Source organism: Mustela erminea, chromosome 4 (genome assembly GCF_009829155.1).
Source record: "Mustela erminea isolate mMusErm1 chromosome 4, mMusErm1.Pri, whole genome shotgun sequence".
NCBI lineage: Eukaryota > Metazoa > Chordata > Mammalia > Carnivora > Mustelidae > Mustela > Mustela erminea.
Genome location: NC_045617.1, coordinates 41,747,153 through 41,768,007, shown reverse-complemented (window position 1 = coordinate 41,768,007; position 20,855 = coordinate 41,747,153). Strand labels below are relative to the sequence as shown.

Here is a 20,855-nt window from a genome sequence, read left to right as displayed (position 1 = left end):
GATAATCATCATTTTGTTCTCTACAGTTAAGAGTCTGTTTCTTGGTTTGCCTCATTTTTTTTTCTCCTTTGCTCATTTGTTTTGTTTCTTAAATACCACATATGAGTAAAATCATATGGTATTTGTCTTTCTCTGACTTATTTTACGTATCATATACTCTTTAGTTCTATCCATGTCATTGCAAATGGCAAGATTTCAGTCTTTCTTATAGCTGAGTAATATTTTAGTGTGTGTGTGTGTATACCACCTCTTCTTTATCCTTTCATCAGTCAATGGACATGGGCTGCTTTCATAATTTACGTATTATAGATAATGCTGCTATAAACATCAAGGTACATGTATCCCTTTGAATTAGTACTTTTGTATTCTTTGGGTAAATACCTCACAGTGCAATTGCTGGGTCATAGGATAGTTCTATTTTTAACTTTTTGAGGACCCTCCATACTGTTTTCCAGTGGCTGCACCAGTATTCATTCCCACCAACAGTGCAAGAAGGTTCTCCTCCATCCACATCCTTGCCAACATCTGCTGTTTCTTATGCTATTGATTTTAGCCATTCTGACTAGCACAAAAATAGACATCTAGATCAATGGAACAGAATAGAAAACCCAGAAATGAACGCACAACTATATGGTCAGTTAATCTCCAACAAAGCAGAAAAGAATATCTAATGGGAAAAAGACAGTTTCTTCAATAAATGGTGTGGGGAAACTGGACAGCAATATGCAAAAGAATGAAACTGGACCACTTTCTATACCATAAACAAAAACAAAAATAAATTTAAAATGGATGAAAAACCTAAATGTGAAACCTGAAACCATAAAAATCCTAGAGGAGAACACAGGCAGGAACCTCTTTGACATTATCTGTCTCAACTTCTTTTTTAGATATTGTCTCCTGAGGCAAGGTAAACAAAAGCAAAAATAAACTATTGGGGCTATGAAAAAAAAAGAAAGCTTCTACACAGTTAAGAAAACAACAAAACTAAAAGACAATCAATGAAATGGGAGAAGATATTTGCAAATGATATATCTGGTAAAAGGTTAGTATCCAAAGTTTCATAAATGACTTATAAAACTCAACATCCAAAAAATGAATAATCCAATTAAAAATGGGCAGAAGACATGAATAGGACATTTTTCCAAGAAAAACATACAGATGGACAACAGACACATGAAAAGATGCTCAATGTCACTGATCATCAGGGAAACACAAATCTGATTTTTTACCATGCAAATTAAGAGTACTAGGGAAACAAAATTTTAATAATCTAACCATGTGAAGAAAACTATGAATAGATAATAAAATTAAAAATGAATACATAACTTGACAGCCCAATGAAAAGCAAGCTGAAACAAACAAAATCACTATATCCATATTAAAAAAAAAAATCAGATATTTTGAAGGGATCACTCGCTTACCTTATCTTCAGGGAACTAAATTCAATTTAGAATATGTACTTGAAAATAGACAAAGCGCATACACTTTCATAGGTACTATGGGGGTCAAGTTAATGGTTCACAATAATATAAGGCAAAATACAATAAATATTAATAACAAAAAAACTGAAACTTCAAAAATAAGAAAAATTAGTTTGGATTAGGGAATAAGATTTATAATAACTTAGTTTCACTACACACATTCCTAATCTTGGGCAACTGAGATATGGGCTTTAAACTTTTTTGTAATATCATCTCAAACTGAGTCATTTTAAAGGAATTACCCACTATGAGAAGCAGAAGCAGTAAAGGGAAAAGAAATATATTATTACCTAGCTTCACCTCACAATGGAGAATTTTAACAATGGAGTGCAAAAGGAGAATCTTAGGAATAGGAGAAAAGGTTAAAAAAAAAAGAAGAGAAGAAATTTCTGTGGTGCTACAACATTAATTAACTGCTACATCAGGATTCTACTTTCCAGACAATACTGCAAATATGCCTCTATGGTTAACATATTTAGCAAAATAAGAACTAAATGTAAAACAAAGACCCTTAATTTTTAGTGATAAATTCTTCACACATATTATAACAAACTACTCTAAAAAGAAAGCACATATATATTTTATATAAATATTTCAAGATGAAGAGACAGATATGGAATAAAAGTAAGTAAAATATACCAGTTCCCAAATTCCAACTTACCTGACACAACAGTATTCTTTAACATGATAGTATTGATAGGTTATAAACCTATCATAAAATTTTCAATACATTTTATATCACATATGTGCAATATATATGGTATAGCCATAATCTAATTAACAGCAAATATATGTGCTTTTTGTGCTATTTGTTATATATACCATTTTTTTTCAGTTTTTCTTTAAGTTGTAAAAATTCAAATAACTATCGTATTTCTTGTTAAGGAGAAAATATTTTTTAAAACTACTGTCTTGCGTGTATAGACTTTTTATTATGCTGCACAAGAAAGAAGGGATATGATAATGATGAAACATTCCTGATGCATCAGACTGAAAAATTAGATATTTATGGACCATGTCTGAAGCTACGGTTCTAATTGGATAACTCTTTTTTTCCCCCTTGCTCTCATTTTCAAAGATGTATAAATTTAATTTGGTTACTGGCATGGTCTATTGGACTGAGCACAGACAGTGTTTAAAAAAAAATTAGAGTTCCAATCTTGGCCTATTGTTCCAGTTCTAATCTCAATTCACTGAATGCTCTTGGATAAGTCATAAACTAAATCACATTTTTTCAATTTCCTCATCTGTAAAATGGAGATAACTATCCTACAAGTCATTATTCAAACTGAAATTTAAAAAAAAAATACTTTTTAAAATCTGAACTGAACACTCAAACACCCAACTCATATGAACCTTTATCTTTCAAATGGTGTGAAGTAGCCTCAAAATAAATGAGAACTTATAATTAAGAATAGATGCTTAGAATGGCTCACCAGCTCCAGAGGTTATCCGTGGTTTTATAATAAAATATGGAGCTCATTTACAATCAGCAGCACAAAATTAAAAGACAAATGATCATCCAAAATGAATTTCACATAATAGAACCAGCTTCCAGTTAACGATGGAAATGATAGGAGAAGACTGAAGTTACTGTTCAACACAATAATTCCTATCTTTCCTCCCCTAAATCATAAATTGTTTTCTAAAAAGTATACAGATTGATACATTTGAAAAGGAACTTGGTATAAATGCTGCACATGTTTGTTTTAGCTGCATTTTCCTCTTCTCAATTCACAAACATCTTAGATAGAGACAAACAACTTTCCTGAAGAAATTTCCAGAACTGTTGACTCAATTCAATAAATAGTGAGTAACAACAGTGTCAACTGTTCTTAAAAGATTATGCATAATTATAGTTCTGTAAATTAAATGATATATTTCTAGGACTTCAGCTTACAAACCATAGGTATGGTAGAAAAGACAAACCTTTCCCTATTTCTCTCACTAAATATAACTAAAACCTAGGGACTTGATATCTAACACAAAAGGAAAAAGATTCTAAAAGGTAGAGAGAAGATGGAAGTCCAACTAAGAAAATCAGGATCCAAAGAACAACAAGATAATGAATATCATGGGTTTTCTTTTTGTTTCATGTTACAGAATGACCACCAGAGAAGCCAGAAAGCCAAAAATATCAGTCAGAGAAGACACCAAAAAAACATCAAGAAAAGCCTACTCTTTACCCGGAAAGAGACAACCCAGCAAGTCAGAAAGCTTTTAGATAATTATCACTCCACTTCAGCAAAACACTACAGGAAAAATTGCCCATTCCCAGCCCTAACAACAAAGGCCAAGTGGGAGTCTAGACTTCTGGCCTCACCAAACTATATCAAGGAACCCTGACCCTCTGACAGTATTGGCCAGAGAAAGCTGAGTGGAGAGCCAAGGAGTATGAGATACCCTCTCCTCTAAGGTCAGTGAAGACCAAGGGGAGAACCTAGACTTCCATCCCACCCAGCTCTAATGAGGCACACCTCTGTCTCTCACTGGGGTAGTCTAGCAGAATCAAGATTTCACCACCTCCCAATGATAAAAAGGCTGTCTCTCCTCTAAGACAGTATCAGTGGAGACCAAACGAGGACTCTTAAATTTATATTCCTGCTCAATAGAAACAAGGGGCAACCTCTATTCTCCCTCCAACCCCTCTTCTACAGACCCCAAGTGGAGTGGAGTTCTACTCCAATCTGGCACTAACAAAACAGCACTTCCTTTAACCCTACTAGATACTTGTCAGGGGAAGCCTGCTAAAACAAGAAGCTTAAATAAGACAAGACCCAGAGTCTGATAACCTAATGTCCAACATGTCCAGGTTTCAGTTAAAAAATGGTTATAGTAAGAATCAAGAAAATCTCAAGAAATTATATACTCCTATTTTCCTTAATTTATAAATAACCTTTAATCATATTTTAATGATTTTTAACTGACAGAATTTTCTAAAATTAATGACAGACACAAAACCACAGATCCAGGAAGCTCTGAGAACATAAAACAGCATAAATACAAGAAATTTATACATAGGTACATTGTATTTAAACAAAAGAAAACCAAAGACAAAGAGAAAATCTTGAAGGAAGCCGGGGGGTGGGGGGTGGGGATGGACACTCACCTTACCTATAAAGAAACAAGGATAAGAATTACAACAGACTTCTTGTCAGAAATCATGCAAGCAAGATGAAAGTGGAGTGAACTATAAAGTGTGAAAAGAAAAAAAAATCCACCAACCTAGAATTCTTTATCCAGCAAAATTATCCTTCAAAAGCCAAAGACAAAGATTTTCTCAGACAAAAACTGAAGGAATTTGTTGCCAGAAGACCTGCCCTGCAAGAAGTGTTAAAAAGAAGTTCTTAAGAGAGAAAAAAATTACATAGGTCAGAAACTCAACTCTACATTAAAAAAAGGAAGATTGTCAGAGAAGGAATAAATAAAGGTAAAATAAAAGTTTTTTTTTTATTAATTGACCTAATTAACTGCTAGTTCAAAGTAGTAATAGTAGAAATGTGTTGAGTGATTATAGAAATTAAATAAATGAAATGAATGACAGTAGTGCTGTAAGGGATGGAAGAAAGGAACTGGGAATACTCTGGAGGGGGGCTGGGGGATGTACAGGGGAATATTTTGTACTATTTGCTCAATTTTTCTGTAAACTTAAAACAGTTTTAAAAACTAAAGTCTATAAATAAAACATACACAAAAGCATATGATGTAAATATCAAAAGGCAATTTAAAAACTACTTGATTTTCACTGTTGCCAACAGAAATTATACAATACTTGATCAAATGAGATAATGTAGGTATATGCGTGACATACAAGGGAAACTGAGCACATTAAACACATTCAATCAATAAATGGTACCATTATTAGTAACAAGCCGATAAGACAAAAAGTAAAGCAAAATTATGGAACTGAGAGCTTTTGTAAAGAGCTTTTTTAAGATAGCGGATTCCTCATATTGGATCAATAAAGACCAATTCACAACTGAAATACTTCTAACTAGATTTGAGGTGAGCAAGATGAAAAATAGAGAAAAATGAGGAAGCAAAACTAAGAAACAACAGCTTCCATATAACAAAAAAGACATTCAATAATATCATTAATAAATATCTTTAAACAGAGAAAAACACCTTTGAACAATAAAATAGAAAAAAAGATATTTTTATAAATTCTAAGCTATAATAACCTTCCATTATCTATCTGTATGAACTTCAAAAATAGTCAGAAAATATGAAACTCTGATTACACCTTCACAGGGTAATATCCCTGTCTTTGTTGGATAGATATTTTAACATTTTCCTATCCATAAAATATAACATTTGCTCATTAAATTATGGAATAAATAAAGTACAGATGTAGGATCAATAAAGTAGCTGGCAAAAATGACAGTGCAAATCTATTAAGGGCCAAGGAGGAAGCTGAAATCTATGAGTAGATGAAACATGAAAGAGTAAGAGTCACAGGAAAAGGGGAAGTATGAGTTTCATGTATTCAAAAATAAGAAGTCTCATTGATTTGAAAACAATAAATCAATGGTCCTTAAGGACAATTTGAAAATCTGAAGACAAGGTTTGCGCTTGTGTGTAAAAATAGAAAGTAATCAAATAAAAGAGAATTTTTGCTTTTAAAAACTATTTTCTATCATGTAATGATAGATTTTTTTTTTAATTGCATCTCATATAGAACAGATTGAAAAGACTTTAAAATGTTAAAAATGTTTACAATTCTACCAGTTCAAATTTCACACTTTAGAATTAGGATATATTTCCCCCCGTGCAACTGCTGTGTAAAAAAAATTTTTTTTTAAATTATGTCCTACCTAACACATGTTCCATGTATCTAAGCTAACATTGCTTAATTTTATTATAAAGCCCAAGTAAGTACAAAATTTGAATTGCTATATAAAGTTCCTATTAAAATGTACTCTTCAGATAGAATGTGAAATAGCAGAGATATATTTTTAAAAGAATATCAACAAAATATAAGAAAAACATTCAAGAACCTCCCATATCCAAGTAAATCGCTTCTCTCAATCTTTTAAGTTGATCATATTTAGTTTTTATGAACAAAACCATTAAATGATATTTAGAACATACATTAACACATTAATACCATATTAAAGGAATCAAAATGAATTTGTCAATTACGCTCCCAATCTGCCAGTAGCCAGATATCATCCTAGTCTCCTTCCAGAAAATCAAATTTATGCCGAAGTCCCAATGTTCCCTTTCCAGAATCAGAAAGATACCACAAAAGAAATAAAGGAATTCTGACAAACAAGTAGGAAAAGATGCTTAAGAGAAAATCAAGAGAGTCATTCTAGAATTCAAAAGAATTTTAAAAAATTCAAAATTTCTATTGCTCAGAAATAGAAGAGCATAATCAAGGGCAATCAAAGAAACAGAATACTGCTTTACCTTGTCAGCCCCCCACTCCCTTCCACATACTGAAGCCAAAAGATGTGACATCATGGTCCAACAAACATTATATGGGTCCTCTGCAGTTATATGGTCAAAAGCATATTTTCTTAAGATCTAGTGAAGAGTAATTACATACAAGAAACTATTAATAGTGGTTGTATGTGAATAATGGAGAGGAAGAACTTTTACTTTTCATGGCTCCAAGCATCTATTAGCTTTATAACTGAAAATAAACCCAAATAATTATCAATTAATATATAACATCTTAGCCTTCCAACTTACAAGCAAAATCATGTCTTCTCTTTATAGGAATATAGATCATAAAAATAATCTTACAATCTAAAATACTACAAGAAAGGAGCTAGAAAAATCATATCTACTTCATCAACAAATGATAAAAAGCATTTACTAATTGCCCTTTCATTTACGGCACAACAATAATGCAACATAAAAAGAAGAGGCCCTGCATTCTATGTAAATATAGTTCAAACAGAAAATGCTGACTCAAGACAAGTAGGATGGATACAAAACCAAAGCCAAAATGAAACAGTGCTTTTACCAACATGTATTAGGTTAAGGCAGAAAGTTGGGAGTTTACTTTTCAAAAGAGAGGAAGAGTCAACTCAGAAATCACAAACAACTGAGTGAAAACAACTGCCTGTTTAAAAATTCATCAACTCTGTTCAAACATATTTTAAATTTGCAATGGAAAAACATTTCTTTTAAGAATGCTTTAAAAAGACCTAAAATTTCTGGCTTTTATATCATATCTGTTTTTAAAAATTAGTTGAAGTTTTAATATTAAATATAGGTACAAGATTAGTTAACCTATCAGAATAGCTTCCTACAACATTCATCACCATCAAAAATATATGCTTCTTTCATCTTTCCTATTTGTGATCTGGAGGGAAATGTTTTAAATACAATGGGGAAAGAAAGACATCACACGTTATTAGTAGAGTGCTCACTTCAGCAGCATATATCCAAATTATTAGTAGAGACATGGGGGAAGGCACAGGATTCTCTGATTGTATTAAAAAGTATTATAGTTGGGACGCCTGGGTGGCTCAGTTGGTTAAGCAGCTGCCTTCGGCTCAGGTCATGATCCCAGCGTCCTGGGATCGAGTCCCACATTGGACTCCTTGCTCAGCAGGGAGCCTGCTTCTCCCTTTGCCTCTGCCTGCCATTCTGTTTGCCTGTGCTCGCTCTCTCCCTCTCTCTCTCTCTCTGACAAATAAATAAAATCTTTAAAAAAAGAAAAGAAGTATTATAGTTAAACAAGGATGTCTACTCTCACCACTTTTATTGAACACAAGACTGGAAGGCCTAGACATACCAATCAGACAAGAAAAAAAAAAGATATCCACATTGATAAAGAAGTTAAACTGCCACTATCTGGAGATTATATAACTATAAAGAGAAAACCCTAAAGACTTCATTAAAAAAAACTTAAAACTAATAGGTGAATTCCATAAAGTTGTAGAATACAAAATTCATACTAAAAACTCAACAGCATTTCTATACACTAGTAACAAAGTAGCAGGAAAAAAATTTTTAATTCCCATTTACAGTTGTACCAAATAAAAATGAAATACTTAGGAATAAACTTAACTAAGGAAATGAAAGCCTATACTCTGAAAACTACTAAACCCTCATGAGAGAAACTGAAGATGACACAAACAAAAGAAAAACATTGGAAAAATATTCCATGCTCATGGATTAGAGGAATTAATACTGTTAAAAATCTCCTTATTACCCAAACCAACCTACAAAATCAATGCAATTACCCTACTGAAATACCAATAGCACTTTTCATAGAACTAGAACTTTAACAAATAATACTGAAATTAAGTGTCACTACAAGACTCTGAATAGCCAAAGTAATCTTGACAAAGAAGGAACAAAGCTGGAGGTAACACAATCCCAGATTTCAAGATACAGTACAAAGTTGTAGTAATCAAAACAGTATGGTAATATCATAAAGATAGAGATCAATGGAAAAGAAAAGAAAGCCCAAAAACAAATCCACACTTATATGGTTAACTTATCTATGAAAAGGAGGTAAGAATATACAATGAAGGAAAGACAGTCCCTTCAATACATGGTTCTAGGAAAACTGTACAGCTAGATGCCAAAGAATGAAAGTAGACCACATTCTAACACCATACTCAAAAATAAACTCCATTTGGATTAAAGACGTAAAGGTGAAACCTAAAGCCATAAAAATACTAGAAGATAACACAGGCAGTAATTTCTCTGACACTGACTGTAGTAATATTTTTCTAGCTATGTCTCCTAAGGCAAAGGAAACAAAAGCAAAAATAAACTATTTGGACTGTATCAAAATAAAAAGTGTTTTCACAGCAAAGAACACTATCAGCAAAACAAAAAGGCAGCCTACTGAATAAGAGAAGATATTTACAAATGATATATCCAACAAGGAGCTAATATCCAAAACATACAGAGAACTTCTACAACTCAACACCAAAACAAACAAACAAACAAACAAACAAACTAATTTAAAAATGAGCAGAGAACCTGAATAGATATTTTTCCAGAAGTCCTACAAATGGCCAATAGATCCATGAAAAGATGCTTAACACCACTCAGCATCAGGAAAATACAAATCAAAACTATAATGAGATACCACTTCACACCTGTCAGAATGGCTAAAATCAAAAACAAAAGAAATAATGAGTGTTGGCAAGGGTGTGAAGAAAAAGAAACCCTTGTGTACTGTTGGTGGGAATGTAAATTGGAATAGTCATTATGGAAAACAGTATAGGGGTTCCTCAAAATGTTGAAAATAGAAACACCATATGATCCAATAATTCCATTACTAGATATTTACCCAAAGAGAATGAAAACATGAATTCGAAAAGATTTATGCAACCCTATGTTTACTGCAGCATTATTGACAACAGCAAAGTATGGAAGCAATCTAAGTATCTGTCAACAGACAATCTAAGTATCTGTCAGTAGACAAAAGCATAAGGAAGATGTATGTACATGTACATACACATACATGTACGTATACATACACAGGAAAAAAGTGTTCTTGCCATTTGCAACAACATAGATGAACATATAGGGTATAATGCTAAGTGAAATAAGTCGGACTGAGAAAGACAAATACCATATGATTCCACTCATATGTGGAATTCTAAAAACAAAACAAATGAGCTAATAAACAAATGCAGAATCAGACCTATAAATACAGAGAACAAACTGGTGGTTGCCAGAGGAAAATGGGATTAGGCGAACGGGCAAAATAGGTGAAGAGGAGTGGGAAATACCGGTTTCCAATAATGGAATGAGTAAGTCACAGGAATAAAAAGCAAGCACAAACAGTCCAAACAATGACACTGTGATAGCACTGTATGGTGACAGATGGTATCAACACTTGTGGTGTGCATGGCATAACATATAGAGAAACTGAATCACAGTCTCGTACACCTGCAATTAATGTCACATTGTGTGTCAAGTATACTCAAAAAGAAAATTTTTTTTTTAAACTTAGCTGTAGTTAAGTGGCTCAGATCGATTAACAAGACTAAGAGAAAATTTACCATCAAAAATTTCTCCAAGAACCCCAAGATAAGACTGCCAACAGCTAACAACTAAAGTTTGGTAACAAATACTCAAAATTTATGTGTCAATTTTTCAAACTTTTTAAAGAGTACCTATTGAATAGTGATGAGAGACTAATTTTCTAGAGTTACAGCTCTAACGAAAAATGGATTGTTATCCCTAGTCTTCCATTTACATTCAAGGTAAATGCAGAAGCAATACCTTCATTTGGAGAAAAATACATAGATCACAGAAGCATTGGCTAAGAGAAAATAATCAGGCATTATAGGCTAACCCTTCAATTTCCAAACACATAAATATATGCTAACTCACAAAGATGTACCAACAGTTTTAATCTGAAATAGTAACATAAGTAGTTTACATTAATCATCTTTTATGTAAAAAGTGCACAAGAGGGCAGTGTAGAATCCTATTCAAACAAAACATTTGTGGAGCAGTTTGGAAATCTCAACTATAATAGAGAATGTAACTTTTGGAGTAAGACAAGAACTTGAATGCTGACTCCTTAATTTAAAGCCATGCAATTTTAGGCAAGTTACCGAACCACTTTAGTTTACTTACTTCAAATGAAGATAGCAACACCTAGGTTTATTATGATGAACTGAAATAACAAATGCAAACTGCTTGCCTACTGCCCTATGTGAGGAAAGGGTTGACTTTACCATCTGGGTCAACATGGAGTAAAGACGTCATACTAGAAAGCAAAAGCCCAGAAACAGATCACCATGAGAAGGTGAACTGTCCTAAGATCTGCTGTTAGCTGGGACTCTGAACTTCAACAAGGCACATAATTGAGTGGGGGACTTAGGGTGGGGACGAGTGGCAGGAGGTGAGAGCCAAACCAATTCCATCTAAAAATCAAAAGTCAAGAGTCCTTGCTGACACCTAAATTACAACAACAACAAAATTACCTAAAGAGGGGCACCTACCTGGCTGTTGGTTAAACATCTGACTCTTGATTTCAGCTCAAGTCATGATCTCAGGGTCATGAGATAGAGCACCACATCAAGCCCCATGCTCAGCATGGAGTCTGCTTGTCCTTCTCCCTCTGCTTCCTCAACCCCCAACCCCCACCCCTGTGCACACTTTATCTCTCTCTCTTTAAAATAAATGACATCTTTAAAAAAAGGAGAAGAGAGACCCTCTGGCTCTCATGTTTAAAAAAAAAAAAAAAAACTTAAAGACCTAGTAATGCCCCGCCTCCACAAAAGAACCCAAGTAAATAAACCAAAGACCTGGAGAATACTAGGTCAAATCTTATCTAAACAATCACTGAGTAAACTAATGGATCCTCTCGGTTACTCCCAAGTTCAATTTCTCCTTATACAATAATAAAATATAAAATAATACTAACATGAGTTTATTCAACAAGTAGAATAAAAGAGAGTCCATGTTTGTGTATGAGAAATACTAATACAGGAAATCTTATTAGTTGAAAGTTAATTCGTGCTGCCCAAGTAATTTCCATACCAAAATGTATACATTAAATGAAAGGAGACTGAGCTATAAACAAAAATTATAGAATCTCACTGTTTATAAAGAACTCTCAGATTTCTATTTTCAGAATGGCAAACAAGCCACTGACTTACCTAACGGAAACACCGTTAGCTGTTAATAGGGTTAATCCCTATGCCTGTGCTGCACTGGAAAGTGAGGTTTGTAAAATTTCATTGTCAGAGCTTCCAATGACCATAAATAAATAATGTACAAAAACCTGTTATGTATGACATAGGATATATACAAAAAATAAACTTTTTTTAAAAAATGACATACTTTGAAAAAGTTCTGAAGAGTAACTTATGTAAGTACAAATTAGCCAGTGAAATTTTGGCAGACATAATTACAGGAAATTTTGCCAGAACGTGTCTAATGCAATTTTTCAAAAATACTTTCAGGACTTTTTGTAAGCATAAGAATTCCAAATCTAAGGTCCGTTCAAAATGATACTTTTGGTTTCACTGAATCATGACAATGTTCTGGGGCATTAGAGAAAAAAAGCCTTTCATCAGTAACATTTGCATCCGTATACAACTCCAAAATGCTAAAGAAGTCTAATCTAATCTCATTTCTCAAATATGACCAAGTAAAATTCTAGGATGAAAATTAGTAATATTCACGTGTAATATCTTTTGTACTCAAATATAAATTATTCAATGTTAATTTGTCCAATAAAAATGTACTAATCATCTATTATGTGAGAGAAAGGAAGATTCATTTTTTCATTGAACGGGTATTTATTAAATGTAGCCAATATGCAGAGCTGTGTATCCTGGGGAGAAAAGAAGAGCTTATTATTCCAAGGAGCAAAGGATAGGATAAAAGAAAAAACATTCAGTTCATTCTTGTTATTCACAGTAGTTATGTTCTATAAAGTCACCATGAACACTAAATTAGTGAATACTGAACTACTGCTCTTAGGGGGAATACAGTATCAGGTTCCTACAACCCTCTGATGATATTTTTGTCAACCAAATAATACATAGCTTTGTTACCTGTATGTTCATGTTTAAAGACACATTATTTAATATATATTGCTGATTGACACTGACCTCACAGCCAATAACACTACAACTCATGCATGAATGAAACTTACCTAACACACAGTGTCTCCAAAATGCATGTCTCTGCCTTCTTACACTGAGAAACACTAGACAGCACTTTAGCATTACACCTGGAAGTCACTTAAACAGCGAAATCACCAATAAAAAGCATAAAATTGTGAAAAACATGGCACCACGAAAAGGACACTTGTTTACAGTATGAGAGTTGAAATAAGAAACCACGCATTGCCTTCTTCAACCTCAGCTGGGAACGTGTCCAACTTTTTGTCACCCTGTGCATGTCCATGAATGACTACAAAGGCTCTGCAAGTATTAATTTTGAAGATACAAATAAATTTCAGCAAGTAGGCAAATTCGCAACTGCAGAATCTGCAAAGGGTAAGGATCAACTGTACACTATCATAAATACTGAGAGCAGAAAGTTACTTTAAGAGTTAACTTTTTCTTTACAATGTTTTCATTTTTCAGATGAGAAAAGTATGTGGTGGTGCATGATATAGGTAGGCAAGGTCAGAATCTAATTAATGAAGGTCTCCCAACCGAAAACATATGGCACTTCACAGAGAACAAAGAATATCAGGATAGCTTAACTGACTCTTTGCAGCAAACTAAAACCTTAGTAAATTATCATGGCCATGCTACACTTCACTGCTACCACGCCCCTTCCCCTTTTTTTACATACTAGAAACAGACTGCTGTCCCTCTAATCCAACAGGGAAAAACTAAGGACTTTCTTAGTTCCCCTTATAACTTGTTGTAGTCAGTATCAGATAAAAAACTGTGCATCTTTCTGGCAACCTGTATCTATATTTTGAGGGAGTGGGGGAATGGTAAGAAGGTATTAAAACAGTAACAGTAACAAGTAAAAAACGGGACTCAATATTTATTTGATTAACAAATGAATCAATTGGAGTTTAAGAGGAAAAAAGAAATGAGGTAGTTGTAATATTTGAATAAATAAAAGAAATCTTTGAATAAATAATGGCAGGAAATGTTCAGAACAGATAAAGAATACATATAATGTTTTCCAGAAGCCAATATATTCCAGTTAGGAAAAAAAAAATTTATCCTTACACACTCATAAGGACAAAGGCTGTTTCTTTTCTTTTTTTTTTTTTTTTTTAAATTTTCAGCATAACAGTATTCATTATTTTTGTACCACACCCAGTGCTCCATGCAATCCGTGCCCTCTATAAAGGCTGTTTCTTAAACAGAAAGGAAATAAAGGTCATCTTCCAAGGAGACAATTACACTAACAGCTGATTCCTCAAAAGTAAAAATGAAAATCAGAAGACACTGGAAGAAAATCATCTATATGCTAAGGAAAAAATTTGTTTACTTCGAATTCAATGTCAAATGAATAAGGATAAAATAAAGACCCCCATAAAAACAACTGAATTGGCTACAAGAAGAGCCTAAAAGAAATGTTAGAGGATCTATTGGCAGAAGTTTAGTAATTCCACAGAGCAGAAAGTATAAAAAGCAATGCATAACAAAGAAATTATAAATAGGAAAAGCAAGCAAATATAACTGTACATAATAAAAATAATAATGTCTTCTGACTTTACTATTAAAAAAGAAAAAAGTCAACAACACATAAATTGGAAAAGGGTGATCAAAATATACTACTTGGAAAGGTAAAGATGTCAACTTTAGACTACTGAGTTAAATATGCAAGCTAAAATTTCTAGAGTAACTATCATAATAATAACATTTCAAATTGAACAGGAAAAAAAATCTATCAAAATAAAAGGTAAGAAAGAATAGGAAAAGAAATACAGAAAAGGTAAAACACATAACACAAGAGGCCAAAAATTTTTCACATATATGACTATCAGATAAATTTAAGTAAATAAGCAAAATGCTTCATTTAAAAGATAAAGAATATTAAAATATAACCCCAAAAAAGTAAAACAAAATCAGCTAAATGCTATTTATAAGAAATAACTCCAAAGATATAAAGATAAAGGAAGATTACACTTAAAAGATAAATAATATATACCAGGTATATGTATTATATTATAAATAAATATATTTATTTCCTAGGGCTTCTATAACAAAGTATTCCAAAGTTGATGGCTTAAAACAACAGAGATTTATTGTCTCATCATTCTGGAGGCCAGAAATCTAAAATCAAGACGTTGGCAGGGCCATGCTGCCTCAGAACCTGTAAGAGAGAATCTTTTCTTATCTATTCCTAGCTCCCAGTGGCTTGCTGACCACCCTTGGCATTTCTTGGCATGGTTTATAGCAGCAGCACTTCAATCTTTGCCTCCATCATCCTAGGGCATTCTCTCCTATCTCTGTATCTCTTCTCTTGTTCTATCTCCTCTGAAGACACCAGTCACATTGGATTAAGGGCCCACCCTACTCTAATATAACCTCATCTTAATTTATACCTTAATTATAGCTAAAAAGACCTTATTTCCAAGCATTTCACACTCACAGGTATCAGTGTATTCAAAATACCTCCTACACCAGACAAACAGAAACCAAAAAGAGAGGGAGGAGGATGGGGAGAGGAAGAGGAGAAGAAGAAAAGCGGGCAGAGTTCTAGTAATATCTACTAATGTCAGATAACGTACAGCATGAGAACAAGCAGTAAGACCAGTGAGGGGCTATTGCAGTAGTCCCACTGATACAGAATGCTAGTCTGAATTGAGATCATGTCTATAGCACAGAGGCAAGTCAACAGATTTAAGCAATAGTACTTCATATAATAATCAGACGAAGATGACTTATAGGTTTCTGGCTTGTGAAACTGGTTGAAATATGTTCCCGATCTCTGTCTTCTAGCCAGAGTAACTTTCTAAAACACAGAAAATATTATTTTTATGGTCTTCACTAACTCTCCAAGGTCAATCCTAATTCTTTAGTCTGGCTTTGTCTATCACAATCTGGGCCTGGCCTACTTTATTCAAATCTCCACTTCTATAAACTCCAGTTATCCAATAGATTCCATGACTTCTTTCAGACTATACTTTATCTCAAATGCCATGCCTATGTATTCACAAAGTCTACTCAAAGGAACCATCTTCTTTGGGACCTTCTTTCTGCTATGACTGACAATAAGAATATTTTTGTATGTAATATAAGATTGTCTGTACCCTTGAAGTACTTTATTCACACTGACTGTACCATATTTGTCACACTGATATTTATCTATAGCTGTCCCTCCAGTCAAGCTACTCACAACTTCAAGGCAGGGCTCATCCATCCTTTTTAGTCCCAGCACCTAACAATGTGGTTTGCACATAGTTTTCAATAAATGCTTACTGAACAGCCATTAATCAGTTATAACTAGCTCTGCTACTTACTATGATCAAAGTCTGAAAGCAAAAAGAACACAAGTAGGATTGTGATTTTTTTTCTTTTTTATAAATTAGATTCTGAAAAAGATGAATAAAAGGTCTTTGTTTCTTAGTAATGAATTCATGCAATTTATAGCTAATTTATTCTAAACTCCCTTGAGACCATGTAATATGGTCTATACTTTCTATAATAAGCCTATATTTAAATGCCCAAGTAATTTTTAAATCTATATAATACATATGGCAGCTCTACTTATAAAAATTAAAGCATTACCCAAAAGAGACAAATTTGATGATATTTAAGGAATTCACATAATTGTATAATGGTCAGTAAAAATATCTCTAATACTAACATGTTAACTTACATGTAACTTAGATGGTCAATTTCCAAAGAATTAAATGAATATAAAACATACTTTTTTAAAAAGCTACAAAAGCTAAACTTCCTTTGATTACTAAAAATGTGTCTGAAACCTGCAATGATTCTGTTTATCAATATGAACATAAAGAATCGTTAAGCTGTAAATATACGAAACTTCCAGTTGATAGGGTTTTCTAACTAAAAGAATATAAGGTAGTAATTTAGTATAAATACAATTACATCTGTAATGTTACATTGGACAATGCTGGTATAGTTTATGGGCATTCAGAAAATCTAAAGCTTCAACTGCTATTATACAGTGAAATGAATTTCCTACAATTAAGTATAATTTTTAAACAAAAGTTGTAAATAACAGGTGCCAATATAATAAAATTAATATATTAAAAATAACCATTAGTACAACCACCACACGTAGATTTGCAAAAATCCTGGACCATAATTGTTCCTACTATTCCATTATTCAATACTTGGAAGTCCAGTTTCCTAAGATAGTTTTCTGATGTACACAAAGAACAAAATGAGCTTCTTTCATACCCTCCCCCCATATTCTGTCCCCTGAGATTCAAAGCTTAATATGAGTTCCATTTTCCAGAGATAAAAGGACTGCATTAACAATGATGTGCCCTAGCTTTCTTCTTTTTATAATAAATTACCATATTTATATTTTGATGCTGTCATATGCTAGAGGATATTAAATATCCTCTTGTCATAATTAACTCTTTAAACCAAATTAAATGGCTTGGCTCAACACGGACTATGAAAGTTAAAAGAATATAATTCTATTACTAATTATTTTACAATTATTTTAATAATCAGAGCTTTTTTTATTCCATAATTGACTTTAACCAAGAAATATGGCTAAAAAGCTACAAGAATTTGAATTTGAGGTATTTAGCAATATTTTGTAACCTTACAAATACTTCAGGCAAAATCCTAATACAAAAAATATAATCAACAGCTAATTTTAAAAATTCCATCCATAATTATATCAAATATGACCCACTGGGCTTAGTGATATTTTTACTATAAATAACAACTGCTTCTGCAGTAGACTAATAAAATGCCATGGAAAATAACTCCCCTTTATATATACAAAATATAAACAGAAAAATCTATTTTTAGGAGTAGATAAGCCTCTACTTTTCAAGGACAGTCTAAAAATTTCTGCTGACCTAAAGATATTACAAAGATTTGAAAGAAGAAAAGAAAAAGTCTTTGTATATGGTCTGGAAAAACAAGTTTCTTAGAAATAATAAACAGAAAAAATAAAATTAGTACTTCAAATTAACTTTTAGGATTTTAGTAAATATAAAAATATAAAAATCAATGAGAGCTCTTATAATGTAACCTTTTATTTCCCCCACCATTAAGGTGATCATTTATTTTTTGCAAATTAAAGCATAATAGAAAGATTTATGGTTATGGGAAAATACTAAATAAGCAATCTTCTTAAAAATATTATGTGCAAATATACCTGAACTTAGAGAAAGACTCTGAAAAAAGGGTAAAGTCAAGGTATGAAATGACCACTAATAAGCACCAGAGCCAGGTGAAATAGGAATGAGTTTAAATAATTGTTAAAAATCTGGTAACGAAATTAAAATATAAATCCCAAAAAACCTTTTGAAAGATACATAAACAAAAAATAAAAACACAATGCAGGAGATTTGTATCTAAAAGGGTAGACTGTACTGACAAAGAGCAAGAGAAGCAAGGGAGTAGCTAAATAACCTATCAAGCTTCTTGTCTTATACACGGGAGTCTCAAGAGACAGTTTCACTCTAGAGTGAGATATTTAGAGTTTAAAAGGCCTTTGACAAACTTAAGAGTGACTATAAATAGAAGTTAAAATAGAATACACAATATTAGATAGTAATGAAAATCTCTATTCCTTCTGTGACGGACTGCATGTTCATATTCTCTCAGGTTTCTTTTGTTGAAATGTAATCCCCAATGTGATGATATCTGGAAGTGGGGCCTTTGGGAGGTCTTGAGGTTAGAGCCCTTATGAAGAGATTTAATGCTGTTACAAGAAGAAGGCAGGGACACCTGGGTAGCTTAATCAGTTAGGTGTCTAACACTTGATCTCAGCTCAGGTCTTGATCTAGGGTTTTAAGTTTGAGCCTATGTTGAGCGTGGAGCCTACTTAAGAAAAAAAAATCAGCTCAGGTCTTGACCTTGGGGTTGCGAGTTTGACCCCACACTAAGCATGGAGCCCACTTTAAAAAAAAGAAAAGAAAAGAAAAGAAGAAGAGGAAGAGAGGAGGAGAAGATGCCAGAGAGCTAGCTCCCTCTTTTCCTGCCAGGTAAAGATACAATGTATCTGCAGCCTAGAAGAGGGCCCTTTACCAGAACCAAGCTATGCTGGCAGCCTGATCTCAGACCTCCAGCCTCCAGAACATGAGAAATAAATGTCTGTTGTTTAAGCCATTCAGTCTATGGCATATTGTTACAGCAGTTTGGGCTGATTTCTGGCTAGAGAAGAGGGTTATGGAGGAATATTTTTGTGAACATAATTTATGAAACAAGGAATAAAATAATAATACATAAATATATTTTTAAAAGTCAAAAAAGCAGAAAGACTACTTAATAAAAATAAAAGATTAAGGAACATAAAGGATGATAATTTTTAAAATGTCTGACTCCTCATGTCCAACTCCAAATTATCAATTTTTTAAGCCAACTACCTTTTGAGTATGGAATTTGAGGGCTCCCTGGTAAGGGAAGGGATTTATGGCTTTCTCCTGCATGGGCAAAAAGAGCCACAAGATGAAGACTGAAAATGACCAAATCATGGGAAAAGTACATACCACAGAAATCTGTGAAAATCCTAGAGACAAAGGAAACATCGGTCCCAGATGATGTGCCTGGCCTTCCTGGTCCATTAGAAGCTAAGGCTGAAAATGTGGGAGGCCTAAGCTGGGAGAATATGCAGAATAAGGAAGCCGGGAGGCTTTCCCTGTTTAATGTAAAGAACTAGAAACCTCTATATAGTTTGATGCAGTTGGATAAAGAACACATATTTTTCCTTCTTGTGTGGGCCACCACCATTTACAGCACCTAGACCTGAGTCCCAATGAGCCAATAAAGAAAAAAATAAAAAGATAGCCCATAAAGGAAGGAAAAGGAATCCAAGTGACATCAGACTTCTCATCTTTAACAATGGAGCCAAAGGACAATAAAAAAAGAGAAAACAGCTGCACCTCAGGAATTCTATACTCAAAACACAATTAACCTGTCAGGAAAAAGAAAGATATGTGCAGATACGCATAAAGTAAGAGTAATATATAACCTATGCTATTACTGAGGAACATACTCAAGAGAAAAATACTCAAGAAATGATTATCCAGAGAACACATGAATCTGAAAAAGAAACAGAAAATGAAGGAACGAGAAAATTGTTAGGCGATGAATCTTGCAATATATAAATGTTATTAAATTTAAATTAGATAATAACAAACTGGATATGTGACAGCCAAAAAATATATTCTTGAAATAAAAGGAATATGCATGGTTTTAAGACAAATTCTTTAAAAAAAAAAAAAACCAAACAGGGCAGCCTTGAAGCTGTTACTATTAAGATGTTAGTTAATACCAGTAAGGTTGGGTTGGGGAGAATTTCTGGTAAATATCCAATAAAACTTAGCGGGGGAGTAATAAGAATAAAAACACTGCAAGGATTTCATCTGGAGAAACAGAAAAAAGGTAAAGCATTAGAAAGTATTCCAAGTTTCTGACGTAATGAAGGGAGAGTGAAGGGACCATCTTGGTAGGGGAAACAGTTGGTACCTTATTTTCAAACAACAAAGAAATACATACCTAATTATGAATGCAGGGAAAGGAAAGGTCACCACTAATGTAACGAAAAAGTATCATGTATTTACTTAGTTAACAAAGGAAAATGCGGTGAATATTAAAGTGATCAAACAGAAAGGAAAAATAAGGTAGGTAAAATAAATAATAAACATAAATTAGGGTAGAAAGAATAAAACCAAATACCTTAGCACACTAATTTTGAATGAACTAAATTCTCTTGTTAAAGGTGGCTTAAGACTAAAGAGTAAGTTAAATAAAACCAAATATATTTTCAAGAACAAACTTAAAGCAAAGTAAC

The 20,855-nt window shown here is 33.1% G+C and overlaps 1 protein-coding gene across 1 annotated transcript in view; it reads right to left on the bottom strand.

Annotated features, from left to right (window-relative positions):
* The window catches only part of RNGTT (RNA guanylyltransferase and 5'-phosphatase), a 341,865-nt gene that overhangs the window by 102,705 nt on the left and 218,305 nt on the right, over positions 1 to 20,855 (bottom strand). The gene's annotated exons all lie outside the window — the stretch shown is intronic.